This window comes from Lipotes vexillifer, unplaced genomic scaffold (assembly GCF_000442215.2).
Source record: "Lipotes vexillifer unplaced genomic scaffold, Lipotes_vexillifer_v1.1 scaffold658, whole genome shotgun sequence".
Taxonomy (NCBI): domain Eukaryota; kingdom Metazoa; phylum Chordata; class Mammalia; order Artiodactyla; family Lipotidae; genus Lipotes; species Lipotes vexillifer.
Window position 1 is genome coordinate 427,551 of NW_006779357.1, and position 16,645 is coordinate 444,195.

The window sequence follows — 16,645 nt, forward strand, 5'->3', positions numbered from 1 at the left end:
ATTCTCACTTGACTGATTCCCTCTTATAATTCATGTCTCAGCTTAAATTCACCTCATATCTAATCAAAAAGAAACCTCCTAGTCTTTTAAATTTTTAATATTTATCAGTGTCTGGTATCTCCTCACTTACTGTCCTGTTGTCCTTCTCCTCCCACTAGATATAAGCACCCTGATAACGAAGACATTGTCTGCCTTATTAGCTATTATATTCCTAGGGCCTAGAGCAGTGTCTGGTATATAGTAGGCACTCAATAAATGTTTACTGAATTACTGAATAAATTCATTCAAGGTACGACATTCTCTCCATATCCAACTCTTTGTTATCTACTTAAGAAACAAGCCAATGGACTTTGGCATGACTGCTTGTTAGCATGTATGCTAGAATCAAAGATATGGTCACTTAATGTGAAATATAATAACCATTTTCAGTCTGTCCATGGCTAATTTCCACTTACCTTACAAGTTTCAGCCTAAACATTGCCTCCTTAGGGAAGCATTTTCTGATACTATAGACTATTTTTTCCATGCTGCTTTTACCCAGCATACCCTCCTTTATATTACTCATCATACCTGTAATTACTTGTTACATACTTATGGGCTATATTCTCCATGAGGGCATAGGTTATGTTTTTTTAAACCTCTTTGTCTAGTACAGTGTCTAGCATGGAGCAAGAGTTCATTAAATGTTTTCTGGATTGAATTAGACAGACCTGGCTCACACTGGCATTGAACCTAGTAAGTCTGAACCTCAATATATACTTTCTTACTGAGTGAATCTAAGTTCCAATTATGAAAGAAAATTGAACTGTCATGTTTGTGGGATGACTCTATGATAGGAGAAAAATATTAAAGCATAAAATCATGTATTGCTCTGGTAGCATAACTTCCCTTCTTTTATTAACCTAAATTAAGAATCTGATATTCAGACATTTCAGAAAATCCGAGAACGTTCAAACCACTAAAATAGCCATATATGTGAGTGGTTGGGTAGATATGTCTCTACTTAAATTAAAATAGTGCCTTGTTTGGAACTCTGCAGGTTGCTAGAGAAATGGTAAAATGGTGACACCCTTTCAGGAAGAGAGATAAGAGGGATCAAAGCCAGCTTATGGGTGGAAAAGAAGATAATCCTCTATCGCATGGAGGATTGATCTCTTTCATTATGAAAGGAAACTAGCTCTGACAGATGTCAATACATAGAAAAGCAGCACTTCCTGCTTCTATCATAAAGATAAATTGGAACAATTGCCTTAGCTCTTGAGACTATTTGAACTCCACAGCCCAGGTGGCAGCAACTACAATGAGAAGACTGCTCAATTCAGCCCAATAGCCTGCCTGTTACTTACCTCTTCTTGATAATTGGCTGTTTAATTAGTTACAGTAAGCACTTGTTATGAAACAGATCAATGTTTTTGAGTATCACACACTAACTCCAGGCATAAGTAGTCGTACTCTTATGCCACATAAGAGGCAGGCCTTTCTCTCACTGGGATAAACCTGCACTGTTTTCTTTTGATCAGCAGGTTTTATAATTAATGTCTTACTTTAACAAATACATATTGATCACGTGCTTTGTGCCAGACACTTTTCCAGACACTGAGGATATAGTAGTGAGCAAGACATATAAAGCCCAAGTCCTCAGGGGGCTTATAGTCTAGTGAAAAGAGACAGAGTAATTAGATAAAGCAATAATTTTGTAGCATAAAGAAGGGCTATGAAGAAGAGTAAAGCAAGGTAAGAGGACAGAGTGTGATGGTGAGGGTAGGGTGTAATTATTGTAGATAATATGGTCAAGAAAGGTCTCCCCAAGGAGGTGTCATTTGAGCAGAGACCTGAATACACTGAAGAAGAAAGCCAAGGGAATAGCTGGGGCAGTGAGTTTCAGAGGAAACAGAAGCTTATCTGCTGACATTTTGCTCAAGGCTAAAGCCTTGAATGCTCTAGGACAATTTTCAGAAGCATTCTGGGGGCCTTCCAGCCTGCCTCTGTACCTCTTCTGCTTGGGAAGTCTGAAATGCCCAGACCTTTTTTTGTTCCACTCTAGGCCAGGTACCCAGAAGAAAGTCATCTGGCATCCCAGCTACATGACTGGGTCCTACTAATTTTTGCTCTAGTGTATTAAGCACTGGTATCAATATTACAGAGATGACAATCCATGGATCTTCCCTCAAGAAGACCACAGTCATTTCCTTGGGGACCGGCTTGGGCTATAATATCATTTTCTTAAGACCTTTTGGCCAAAACTCTTAGAATCACCTGGCTAGGAACATTTCATCATTCCACTGTGGATCTTCAAAGCTTCATCCCAGTCTCCTCAGAGTAGATGGCCTTGATTCTGGATTCTTGGCCTGATAATGGATTTGGATATGATCTACACATTTGAACTATGTAAAAGTTTTTTTGAGGGTTAAATTTTGCTCTTTTTGTTTGCTTATTTTACATTTTTATGGGGTATAATTTCTAAGGAGTGAAATGCACAGATCTTACATATACAGTTCAATGAGTTTTTCCAAATTTATAAACCTGTGTGTCCCACATCCCAATCAAGTTAAATGGTATTTTTAACATCCCAGAAATTTCCTTTCTACTCTTTCTAGTCAATCCCTCTCCAGAGGTAACCACTATTCTGATTTATTTTCACCACAGTGCAGTTTTGCCTATTTTTGAACTTTATATAAATGGAATCATATAGTATGTACTCGCCCCTGTGCCTGGATTCTTTCACTCATCCTTATGTCTGTGAAATTCATCCATGCTGTATGTATTAGCAATTCATCTTCTTTAACTGTTGAGTGGTATTCTATTTTATGAATATACCACAATCCATTTACCTATTGATAGAAGTTTGGATTGTTTCCAATTTGGGGCTATTATGAATAAAGCAGATATAAACATTTGTGAAAAAGTCTTTCTATGGACATATGTTTTCATTTTTCTGGGGTAAGTATCTAGGAGTGGAAGTTGGATCATAGGGTATGATGGCATTAAGTATTTTAATATATACAAAATTTTGGCTCTGAAGCCAGACTACCTGTTGGTAATGGTATGAACCCTCTTCTGAGCCTTGACAATTTTGATTCTGGCTGAAAAACCACTTTATTAAGATAGTATAGCACAGTGGTTATGAGTAAGGTTTATGGACTTGGACTGCCAAAGTTCACATCTTGGCCCCATTACTTAAAAGTTGTGAGGGCCTTGGGCATATTATTTAATGACCATGGACCTTGGATTCCTTGTATGTAAAATACACTTGTTTCATAGGATTGTGTAGTGAGAATTCAATGAGATATTCTCTACAAAAGTAGTTAGTACAGTGCCTGGGCACTTCATAAAGTTTCAGTAAATATTGACTTGGGAGTTGGGGGAAATTAAGTCCTATCTGCACGTGCCTGAATGCTTCATTGAATGTAACATCAAAATGAAAGGCAACCATACACCAAAAGGTACGTAATCAAATCACAAGGAAAGACCAAACTTGGAGCTTAATAAGAAACCAAATTTAAGTTAAATGATTGGCCTTAAATAATAGTGCACAAGCAAATATTGATTAATTGTTCACCTTTACCCTTCAGACAAACTTCATCTTCAGCAACACTGTATTTTCTTGTTAAATGATATTTGGCATATATATGTATACCTAATACATTCTCACTTCCTTGTAACTTATTAACATTCACAGGGGTGCCAATAATAACAGCTGAACTTGAAAAATATTAATATAAGGATCAGTTCAGCAACATCATTAGGGACAATCAATGTCACTCAAGCATACAGATGCATAAACTATAAGAAACATTTTATGACTTGGCAAGTACTAATTTATGTATGTTTTACTTATCAATTTCAATAAAATCAATATCCTGACTCTCTGCTGAATATAGTTTTGGTCAGCTAGCATTAGATGATGAAAAACACAAATGTATGAATATCGGAGGAACTTTTCTTTCAAGTGATTCTGCTAGGTTTGCAATGTCAAGGTACCCAGCTGTTTGATTCATAACTGCAGCAAATGCCAGGGCCACAACTCAAAACAGCTAATGATGACCTTTGATTTCATTTCCAAAGGAAACAGTAATCACTGATGCAGCTGTGGATTCTAACCCAAGAGAAACTGAAAATCTAAAATTAAAATTTTCCTGTTAAATCATTGAACTAATATTGCTTGAGCTAAATCATTGAACAATATTGCTTGAGCTAGGGTGTCTGTGATATTGGTATAAACTTAAATTCATTTTAAGGAGAAACTGAAAAGCTGTTTGAATTTTGTAGCCTTTTCCATTATTTGAATGGAAAAAAACAAAGTTCATATATTCATATTGAATAGAGAAGGAGCAAAGAGAAATATCAAATTCCTGATTTTCCCTAATGTCATTGCTGGTGATATGAAATGTCAGTATTCTGCCTCAAACAAAGTCATGAGGGCCATGTTGGAGCTGACATCTTTCTTGATGCCATCCTCAAAGGGTCAGAAAATGCCTCCCCTCCCCACATCTTGGTAGCTCTCTATGTACATTCTGCAGCTGTAATATATGGATGTGTTGGAAATCACTATGTCCTTCAATCATCACATCCTGGCAAATGTCCTGAATTCCTATAAACTTAAAAAGTACTCATAATTCTGGAGGAAAAAAAAGAGCTCAAATTAAATAAGTCTGCATTCCACAAATGGTTGTACCAGTTTTATGGGCTTATTTAACCTGTCAGTTATTAACTGAGTTTGGTGCACCCTTCTGTGTACCTCCCCTGTACTCCTTTAACTCAACTGCTTACCTCTATTATAGTACCTACCACATAGCTGTCAGTTTGGTTTTTTTCTAGCATGCAAATCTCATTATGTCACTCCCTGCTTAGCATCCTTCAGTGGTTTTCTGCTGTTTCCAAGGTAACATCAGACTCTTTTACTTTGGCCTCCAAAGGCCCTTCCTGATCTGACCCTTGTTTATCTTTCTAGCATCATCTCCTGCCAACTTTTCCCTTCCATCTCCAGTGTTAGCCAAACTGCCCTACCTGTAGCTCCCCCAAGAAGCTACACTTGCATCTCTCAATGTCTTAGCACATATCTTTTCCTGCTAATTTAAATGCCTTTCCCCCGGCTCCATTCAGCTGGTCAATTCTCCTTATTTTTAAAAATTCAACTCTAGTGACATTTTCTTCTAATATCATTTTTGTTTTTGCTCACATATGACCAACAGCTCAAACCTACATAAAATGCAAGTGTCTCTCCATTGCTCTCCCTCAGCTCCTACTGAATAATATTATCATAGCACTTAATGCTTTCATAATAGTGAAATTTTCTCAGTACTCTTCCCCAGTATACTCTGAGCTTGTGGGAGGCAGGGACACTATTTTATAAATTTCTGTATTCCTTACAGCCTGTCCCAGCGCCTGGCTCAAAGTGGGTGTTCAATAAGTGTTATCTGGGGACTTACCTGGTGGTCCAGTGGTAAAGAATCTGCCTTACAATGCATGGGACATAGGTTTGATCCCTGGTCAGGGAACTAAGATCCCACATGCCATGGGGCAGCTAAGCCCACGTGCCACAACTACTGAGCTCGTGTGCCTCAACTAGAGAACCCATGTGCTACAACTAGAGAAGAGAAAACCCACACACCACAACTAAAGAGAAGCCCATGCACCACAAGGAACAGCCCGTGTGCCACAACTAAGACCCGATGCAGCCAAAAATAAATTAAATAAAGAATAAATAAATCTTAAAAAAAAATAAGTGCTGTCTGAAAATGTGACAAAGGGAAGAAAAAACCCTTGAAATTCCAACTGATACACTCATTTTTTTGAGTTCTTAATAGACATAGCTTTGACCTGTAAACCTTCAATGTCAACACAATGTGAACACTCTGAGCCTAATTCATTATCATCTGTGACCCTCTGGACAGTCCTGCTGTTTTCCTGCCTTTTGGAAGGCAGTCCTCTAGCATTCTGTCAATTCTGTGAAAGGCTTTCTAGCCTCCTGTCCATCTCACCATCTCAATTTCCTGTTGGGGCCTGATTCCAAGACTCTTATCCTTCCACTGGCCACTGTGTGGACCTCTCCTCCGAGTCTCCCTTTGACCAACTCAAGTAACTTGTCTAGTCCCTTGATCACTGATCCTGAGGCATGTACAGCATGAACTCTTCCTTTGCCCAGGTTGTTTAATAACTTAAATGCACTAATATATTAACATTTTGTAGAAAAAACAATGAGACACTGAGTAGAGCCAAAAGTATCAATAATATGTCTGGAGCCATAAAATACTCAAGATCTTAGGGAAAGGGGGTATGAAAGCACGGGTAGCAAGCGCTCTCACTACTCATTGCTGCCCAGTAACACCACTTCCTCAAATCTATAGGAGCAAATTCTGTTCTAATGTCCTCAACTGGTAAACTGAATTTCAGGCCAATTTCCATGCAGTCAGTCATCTTATGGGATTTTTTTTTTCCACCAGGCTTCACTGGAGTTAATAAGGCCAAATATTCCTACTAAAGTATTTTTTTCTCTAATAGGCCCTAAACATCTTGCAGGGGTAGGCCAGTATCGCTACAGTAATTACCATTCCAAAAAAAAAAGAAAAAGAAAAAGATGTGTTTAAACAGCTTTAGAAATAGAATGCATCTAGAATAAAACAGCTGTTGACCTTTAAATATAATTTTGTAACATAGGTCCTTCAACTGCTACTGACCCCAAAGAAGGCATCAAATAATGCATTTGCCTTATTGAATAATAATTTGCAATATGCTTTAAAGGTCTCCTCCCTCTCTTGGGCCATTGATATTTTCGTGCTTTTGAAGAGTATTCAATGTCTGTTATGTTTTTATAATCCTTAAATCACCTTATATTCATCTGCAAGATCCACTGTGTTTCATGATTTGCTGTGGAGATTAGTGCATTAATGATACTTTTCCTTTTGTATGCCTTGTAAAGAAAAAAGAAAAAGAAGCATGGATGCAGGATTGTTTCAATGTCATTCTGAAATCTCTCATTATGTACTGCTACCATTTAAAAATATATATATCCATCCCATGCTGGGGGTAGGGGTGTTGGAGGTGGATAAGTCATTTGTAAAATGTTATAGAGTTTTTATTTGTGTGAATAAAATGAGGAAGAAACTTCTAAATCTCCCATCAGCCAAGCAAAATAGCAATACTTTCCTGCGACTTTTAAACCACACAAGGAAAGACATGACTGCATATTTTTATAGTGTTTTCTAGTAACTCCTTATACAGAGAGAAATTGTCAAAACTTCCTATTTTGAGTGACAAGGTATGCACTGGTCTTAGTTTGCCAACCTACAACAGATTTTGGTGATGTAGGAAGTAGAATTCAAAAGAATTCATCCTTAGCAACAGCACTCAACTGCCTAGTGCAGAAAACAATTGTGATTGAGACAGCACATATGATGGTCAAGAGCCAAATTGTTTCTAACTTCTGTACAGAAAACAAGGAGCGATGAATTAACTACCTAAAACGTGAACTAAAACAGGGGAACTTAGGCAATGCTTCTAGCTCCTTTAAAGTCAAGAGGGCATGAGAAAACAAACATATGGCAGTGGCTTCTGATATCAGAGGTAAGAAAATGAAAGAGATGAAGAAAAAAATGAAAGAGAGCAAAATAGTGCAATGATATAATGAGTTCAAATATCTGGTCTGAGATGATTCAGGAAATAGTTATATATTTGGTTAAAACTAATTTTAGGGTTTCCATCTGAAATCCAGACGAGAAAGGATATTTAAACAGAGTTTTCAGTCAAGCAGAAATATAGCTTTTGTTGATGCAGGAAACAATTCTGTGATGAGAGAATATGTCCATTTCACCCCCAAACTTGAAATGTCTCAAATATTAGACAGTAAAAGTCATTGTACAAGAGTAAATAACAGGCATGATACTTGTCCTATGAGAAAATATAGTCCAAGGGAAAAACAGTTGCCCGTGATGAACAAAACAGTCTCAGAAACGTGAGACTTATCCTTGCCGATAATATGATTCTTTATTCTCTTTCACATACTGCTTATTCCCAGGATCAGGTACAAACTACATTCTGAGCTGGTCTCCCAGATATGAATGTAGGTTGGGCCATCTACACTCACTCATCCAGTCCTCTTTGGGACTAGAAGTGCAGATTTATAAGACGACCCATTCTAGGGGACATTATAAGAATGTTAGAGTATTCAGTACCCAAAGTATAACAAGAAAGGCCAAACCCTATACTTTATTAGCCACCAAGGCTCAGGATGTACACTCCAGTATGCCTGCGGTGAAAGAAACTACAAGGGAATGAGTGAAAGAGGGAACACATTTCTTATACACAGCATTTCCAGAAGGTGACTAGGATTTTCTAAGGAAAGGTATATACAATTTTTCTGCCAACTTCTCACTGTGTCACTGTGGCTGAGGTGAGATATATGTAGTTGACACTTGCCTCTGTAGCCAGGTGGGAAAGGAAGAACAATAAAGTAATAAAATGGGAGAAATAGAATTCAGTTTATGAAAACTCACTTTGTGGTCGGCTCTGAATAAGACTCTATTACCTTAAGTGTAGTGCAAAAAGTACCAGCCGTTCCCTTACCGCCATGTAGTCGGTAAGTTTGTATATCAGAAAATTACAGGTCCATACTCACTAAAAAATCGCATACCTAACTGAGGACAAAGTGTAGCTTTCCTTAATCAGTGAATTTGCTGAAAGCAGTTTTGAAAACATAACTTCTCAACAGCATTTTAGTATGTGTGTAGTGCATGTTTTTAAATTTAAAAAACAATTGGCTTCAATAGAAGCAAAATAAAAAGTAAAACAAAAATGTTTTAAGCCGTAGTATTGTTATGGTAACTTCTCAAGGCTTAACTAGAATGAGATTAAAGATCATATGCTAACAAAAGATGGCAAAGTGTCTATATTGATGTCTTGCTATCAAGAAAGCTATAATAAAATGAGCTGTAGTATGTCTGTGACTTCAATCTTTGATGCATACAGAGACAGAATACTACATCCAGTTCTGTATGAAAGATTACTATTAGGATGCATAAAAACTACTATGTCCCATAATTCATTTATAAAATTTTACATAACTAGGCATTAGCTCCTAACAATAAATCAGTCCCGATTTCTTAGTGTTTAGTGAGCAAGTAGAAAATTTAACCTTGATCAATTAAACTAACCTCTAAATTGCTACCTGAGCATGTTGGTGACAGCTGTCAATTCAGAAGCAGTTTATAAAAACTGAAAGATGACAAGAAAATGCTGAGTTGATATGACAGTGATGACAAAAATTTGCTAAGGCATGTATCCTTTAGAAAATGTCTCTGCACCACAACAGATGGCCAGTGGTCAGGGAAAAACCATTAAAGCCAGAACTGTGGAAACTTTAACTCTTCACTCTGGGAAACTAAAGACTTACTACAAATCAAATCTTAAAAGCAGAGCTTGGTCTTAGAGCCTCATGGATGTTGGCAAATGTGTCTGTACTATGCCTTGGGTTGGCAAGATAAACTAAAGCACTTAGAAAGAAAAACACTGAAACTTTCCACTAACAGTCTATAAAATTTATCAGACATGCTTTACTGCAGGGGCTGTGCTATCGATGCCTATTGCCAGGGGAGAGACATATCACGAAGGTAATGAATGATGCACTAAGAAACACACACACAAGCCATACCCATTTGTACTTGCTGTCACAAAGCAGCTGAGGGCTGCTCTGCGTCACTCAGTGGGGGCTGCCTTGATCCCCCGGCAATAAGCTCCTGATGAAGCTACACTGTGGACCACCTCTGAGGGTGACGTTTCTGAGCAGTAGGAAAGGACAGGGGCAAAAACATGAGACCACCAGTGATCTAACCAAACAATGAGAGAGCCTGAAAATTTTCATTTAGGTCCTGATTTGATATAGGGCAAGGAAAAATCAAACAACCAAACAACCCTCACTGATTAAATAAGGAATAGTACATTTCCATAGTTGAGAGTGCCATAGCTGTACTCATTAACAGTATGGTCTCTGTTCTGTCTTAATTTGTAAAATTGTTCAGTTTTTCTGCATTATGCTCACTTATAAACTACTTCAAAGTCCTCTGAAAGAAATCAGGGTATAAACTCCAAATAAATAAGTTACTGCCACTACCCTGTGTATTTGCCAGAAGCATATATCACTTTGAGTCACAATGTGACAAGCCTGTGCTATCCCTTGGCCTTTTCAAAAGCTGCATTGACTCAGGTCCCTGGAGCACTATTTTCAGTGTTGAAAGGGTCATTCTCTTGCATAGCACTGACTGTTGAGTAAGATATTTGCTCACAGGCTGGAGAAATTGTGTGCTTATTGTCTAAACAGTCAGCGAAGTGAAGTCCACTTCAAAATGGAATGTATTTCTTACCACCAAAATGTGAAGAGATGGGAATATAGAAGAGACCACCATATGGAAGAATATGGGGAACAAAGTCACTATTCATGTAGTGCTGCTTTGCCAAACAAAATACATATTAACACAGTGCCTGTGAGGCTGACAGACAGTGCAAGTGACTTTTATGCCATTTCTTTTGTTTGTTTGTTTTGTAACATCTTTATTGGAGTATAATTGCTTTACAATGGTGTGTTACTGCTTTATAACAAAGTGAATCAGCTATACATATACATATGTTCCCATATCTCTTCACTCTTGCATCCCCCTCCCTCCCGCCTTCCCCATCCCACCCCCCTAGGTGGTCAAAACCACTGAGCTGATCTCCCTGGGCTATGCAGCTCTTTCCCCACTAGCTATCCATTTTACGTTTGGTAGTGTATATATGTCCATGCCACTCTCCCACTGTGTCACAGCTTACTGTTCCCCCTCCTCATATCTTCAAGTCCATTCTCTACTAGGTCTGTGTCTTTATTCACGTCTTACCCCTAGGTTCTTCATGACCTTTTAATTTATTTTTTCTTAGATTCCATATATATGTGTTAGCATACGGTATTTGTCTTTCTCTTTCTGACTTACTTCACTCTGTGTGACAGACTCTAGGTCCATCCACCTCACTACAAATAACTCAATTTCATTTCCTTTTATGGCTGAGTAATATTCCATTGAATATATGTGCCACATCTTCTTTATCAATTCATCTACTGATGGACACTTAGGTTGCTTCCAATTCCTGGCTATTGTAAATAGAGCTGCAATGAACATTTTGGTACATGACTGTTTTTGAATTATGGTTTTCTCACGGCATATTCCCAGTAGCGGGATTGCTGGGTCATATAGTAGTACTATTTTTACATTTTTAAGGAACCTCCATACTGTTCTCCATAGTGGCTCTATCAATTTAAATTCCCACCAACAGTGCAAGAGTGTTCTCTTTTCTTGACACTCTCTCCAGCATTTATTGTTTCTAGATTTTTTGATGATGGCCATTCTGACTGGTGTGAGATGATATCTCACTGTAGTTTTGATTTGCATTTCTCTAATGATTAATGATGCTGAGCATTCTTTCATGTGTTTGTTGGCAACCTGTATAGAGCTAATCAATGAATTAGGTAAAGTAGCAGGATACAAAATTAATGCACAGAAATCTCTGGCATTCCTATAGACTAATGATGAAAAATCTGAAAGGGAAATCAAGAAAACACTCCCATTCACCATTGCAACAAAAAGAATAAAACATCTAGGAGTAAACCTACCTAAGGAGACAAAAGACCTGTATGAAGAAAATTATAAGACACTGATGAAAGAAATTAAAGATGAAACAAACAGATGGAGAGATATACCATGTTCTTGGATTGGAAAAATCAACATTGTGAAAATGACTCTACTACCCAAAGCAATCTACAGATTCAATGCAATCCCTATCAAACTACCACTGCCATTTTTCACAGAACTAGAACAAAAAATTTCACAATTTGTATGGAAACACAAAAGACCCCGAATAGCCAAAGCAATCTTGAGAATGAAAAATGGAGCTGGAGGAATCAGGCTCCCTGACTTCAGACTATACTACAAAGCAACAGTAATCATGACAGTATGGTACTGGCACAAAAACAGAAATATAGATCAATGAAACAGGATAGAAAGCCCAGAGATAAACCCATGCACATATGGACACCTTATGTTTGATAAAGGAGGCAAGAATATACAGTGGAGAAAAGACAGCCTCTTCAGTAAATGGTGCTGGGAAAACTGGACAGCTACATGTAACAGAATGAAATTAGAACGTTCCCTAACACCGTACACAAAAATAAACCCAAAATGGATTAAAGACCTAAATATAAGGCCTGACACTATCAAACTCTTAGAGGAAAACATAGGCAGAACGCTCTATGACATAAATCACAGCAAGATCCTTTTTGACCCACCTCCTAGAGAAATGGAAATAAAAACAAAAATAAACAAATGGGACCTAATGAAACGTCAAAGCTTTTGCTCAGCAAAGGAAACCACAAACAAGACCAAAAGACAACCCTCATAATGGGAGAAAATATTTGCAAATGAAGCAACTGACAAAGGATTAATCTCCAAAATTTATAAGCAGCTCATGCAGCTCAATAACAAAAAACAAAAAAATCAATCCAAAAATGGGCAGAAGATCTAAATAGACATTTCTCCAAAGAAGATATGCACTAATATTTTTGAAACAATAATGTTGTAATCCATCCTACAAGGCCCACCTACACCATACGACCTGCTCCGATTACCCCAGTCCATTCGAAATTCTATGCTTCTATCATGTTTGTCTGAGTCACCCAATGCAGTGCTTGTTTCCATGTTAATTATTAACTCCAGAGATAACCTGAAGGCAAAGATCAGGTCTTATTCTACTTTTGTGGCTCCCTTACATACTATCTAGCAAAGTAACAGGCGGGAACAGATAAGTAAGATAGTTGCCAATGGGAAAGTTTGAGAGCAGGGGTAATGGGAATGTTGTGGGTCATGTTTTCTCAAGAGTGCTTTTCATATTTTTTTCTTAATTAAATGTTCTGAAGATCCCATATGTGTGATTAACTCTGTGCTCATAAATTATTCTGGAAGAGACTGAAAGTTCTTAGTCTGGACACTATAATTAGCCATGGCAGATTTTCTTACATTGGTTTTACACTTAAAAATAATAAAGTAATTATTTCTCCCCCTTCTTCCTTCAATTTATCCAAGGTTGAAATCCAATAAACATTACAACTGGCTAAATTAATAATGGTAATAACAGCAACATCTGGATCTTATATTTTTTCTTCTGAGAAGCTAAACGTTAGTTCTAGATGTTCAGATGTTCATTTGTGTACACTTTATTAATGCGCCCCCAAAATGTACGTTGCTAAATGGCTAACTCAATTGGGTCCTTGTCAAGGAAAATACCTGTAGAAAGGCCAGAGGATCTTAAGTTTCTACATCTACCCTTGCTAACGTGATTTGATTTAAAAATTGAAAACAAGTGAAATTGCTGTATAGCTAGAATACGGTTAGAATAGAAAGTGAGTTCACTAACTTTTTTTTTTGAAGTATAGTTGCTTTTCAATGTTGTGTTAATTTCTGCTGTATAGAAAACTGATTCAGTTATATTACACACATGTATACATATATGTATATATTCTTTTTTATATTCTTTTCCATTATGGGTTATCACAGGATATTAAATACAGTCCCCTGTGCTATACAAAAGGACCTTTTTGTTTATCCATTCTATATATAATAGTTTGCGTATACTAACCCCAAACTCCCGATCCATCCCTCCCCCACGCCCCCTCCCTATTGGCAACCACAGATCTGTTTTCTATGTCTGGTGAGCTCACTAACTTTGCACTAGTTGGGATGAGGTAGAACTGAGGAATGAAGGTGTGTTTAAGCAATAGCATATACACTGAAGTACAGTAACCACTGTTAAGTGGGTAGTCAATGGCTGTAATAATGCTTCACAGGGGGAGAAACCATGGCCCCTTTGTATTAGATGCTAGAATTGTGTTGGGAATAGAGAATGCTATATACATAGGATATTAGATAATGCAGAATAATTTTCCCCCTCTAGTAAAGAAATCAGAGTTATAGTGATAAATATATCAAATTCTGACCTGAAAACACTTATGAATATGTTCATGTATGGAGAGACTAGTAAGACCCAGAAAGACTAGGATATGGCAAGACTCAGTACTGTCACACTTTCCAACCAAGCCCAAATCTGATTTTAAAACGTTTTTGGAGAATGCAAAATGGCTCAAAAGACCAAGATCTTCTAATTGCATAATAAAACTCCTACTGCAGATTTACCTTAACACAGGATGTATGAAAAGGATGATGCATTCCTCAAGAAACAACCTAATTAGTTTCTCTACTATATCTCATGTTGTTCCTAAAGAAATGGAGGTGTGATGATGATGGACATGTTTCATCCTCATGAATACCTGAAATGCTGCTTTTCAGCAGAATCATACAATAGTTAAGAAACATAGAGGCTAGAGAGGTTAAAAGAAGTGTCTCATTCACTTCTAGAATTGATGTGTCATGTGTAAAATAAAAGCAAATAGTATTTTCCCCAGTGAGACATATAAAAAATGACTGACACTTAAAAGTAGCCATTACAATTTCAGTGGAACTGCTATAAGAATTGAAATGATTTTATTAAAGGAAACAAAATACAAAAACTTTACCTAGGTATATTATATTATATAGGGTTGATTTCTGTTCAGAAAATGCAGTATATACTCAAATGTTAAGCTCAAAAACTACTAAAAAACACTAGAGTTTAGGCTGCTAACAGATGGAAAAATTTTATTTTGTTTCTATTTGCTTTTGGTTTTCTGCTTACCTATTTATAGTTCACTATATATTATAAGCCCTCATTCAGTTCAATTCAATCTAACAACCATTTATTGACCCATGATTATGCCTTAGGCACTCTGGTGCACACTGTAACTGGTTCAAAGATGAATACCACATGGTTTTGCCCTTGAAAAGCTCACAATCTAATGCGGGTTCTTGGGGTGGAGGCAAAAAGAAAACCATAATTTCATAAATCACTACAACACAGGGTATGAGTGCCCTAAAACTGAGGATACTAGGAAAGACTGGGTTTAGAAAGTAGTCTTTGAGATGGGACTTTCCATGAGGGATTTGTTTTGTTTACATCTTTATTGGAGTATAATTGCTTTATAATGTTGTGCTAGTTTCTGCTATATAACGAAGTGAATCAACTATATGTATACACATATCCCCATATCCCCTCCCTCTTGAGCCTCCCTCCCACCCTCCCTATCCCACCCCTCTAGGTGGTCACAAAGCACTGAGCTGATCTCCCTGTACTATGCAGCTGCTTCCCAGTAGCTAACTATTTTACATTTGGTAGTGTATATGTGTCCATGCCACCCTCTCACTTCATCCCAGCTTACCCTTCCCCCTTCCTGTGTCCTCAAGTCCATTCTCTACATCTGCATCTTTATTCCTGCCCTGCCCCTAGGTTCTTCAGAACAGTTTTTTTTTTTTTTTAGATTCCATATATATGTGCTAGCATACAGTATTTGTTTTCCTCTTTTTGACTTACTTCAATCTGTATGACACTCTCTAGGTCCATCCACCTCACTACAAATAACTCAATTTTGTTTCTTTTTATGGATGAGTAATATCCCATTGTATATATGTGCCACATCTTCTTTATCCATTCATCTGTCGATGGACATTTAGGTTTCTTCCATGTCCTGGTTATTGTAAATAGTGCTGCAACGAACACTGTGGTACATGTCTCTTTTTGAATTATGGTTTTCTCAAGGTATATGCCCAGTAGTGGGATTGCTGGGTCATTCCTTGAGGGATTTAAAAAAAATTTTAAGAAGTCAACTGGGAGAACGACTTCATTGGCAGAAGGTACAGAGCAAAAACAAACAGAAAAATAAATCTTGGTCCATCTTCCCTGGAGAGCAGGTTTTATTTAGGGAGAAAATTGGTAAGAAGGCTGGGGAAGGTAAGATGGAGTAATATCAGCCTGGATTTCTTAAAAAAGTATGAAAAAAAAACCCCACTCATAAAGTAAAATATCAAATGCAACAAAAGAGAACACAATAAAAAGTGAGTGTCCCCGCCTAGACCCATTACCCAAGAGTGACTATTTTCAATAATTTCTTGTGATGCTTATAGATTTTCACATGTATATGCATATATATATATATATTCATGTATACCCTTTTCTATTTCACAAATGGGGACATATATTGTATACATGTTCTGAATCCTGATTTTTTTTCTTTACTTAGCATACCTCATAAATATTTTCCTATCAGTATATATGTACTTTATTATTTTTATAGACTGTATAATAGCACTCTGTGAATATGTCATAGTTTATGTGATCAGACTTCTATTGATGGACACTTAGGTTGCTTCCAGTCTTTGTTTTTTTACAAATGATGCTGCAAAGAACACCCTTGAACGTACATCTTTGTATGCTTGTATATCTATAGTAGGATTTCTCAACCTCAGCATAATTGACACTTTAAGCCAGATAATTATTTGTTGCAGGGTGTTGTTTAATGCACTGTAGGATGTTTGGAAATATCCCTGGCTTCTATGCACTAAATTCCAGTAGCTCACCCACCCCTCTTGTGACAATCAAAAATGCCTCCAGACATTGCCAAATGTCCCCTTTGGGGCAAATTTCCCAGGTTAAGAACTACCAATCAGTAGTACAAATTTCTAGTAACAGAGTTGCTTCTAAC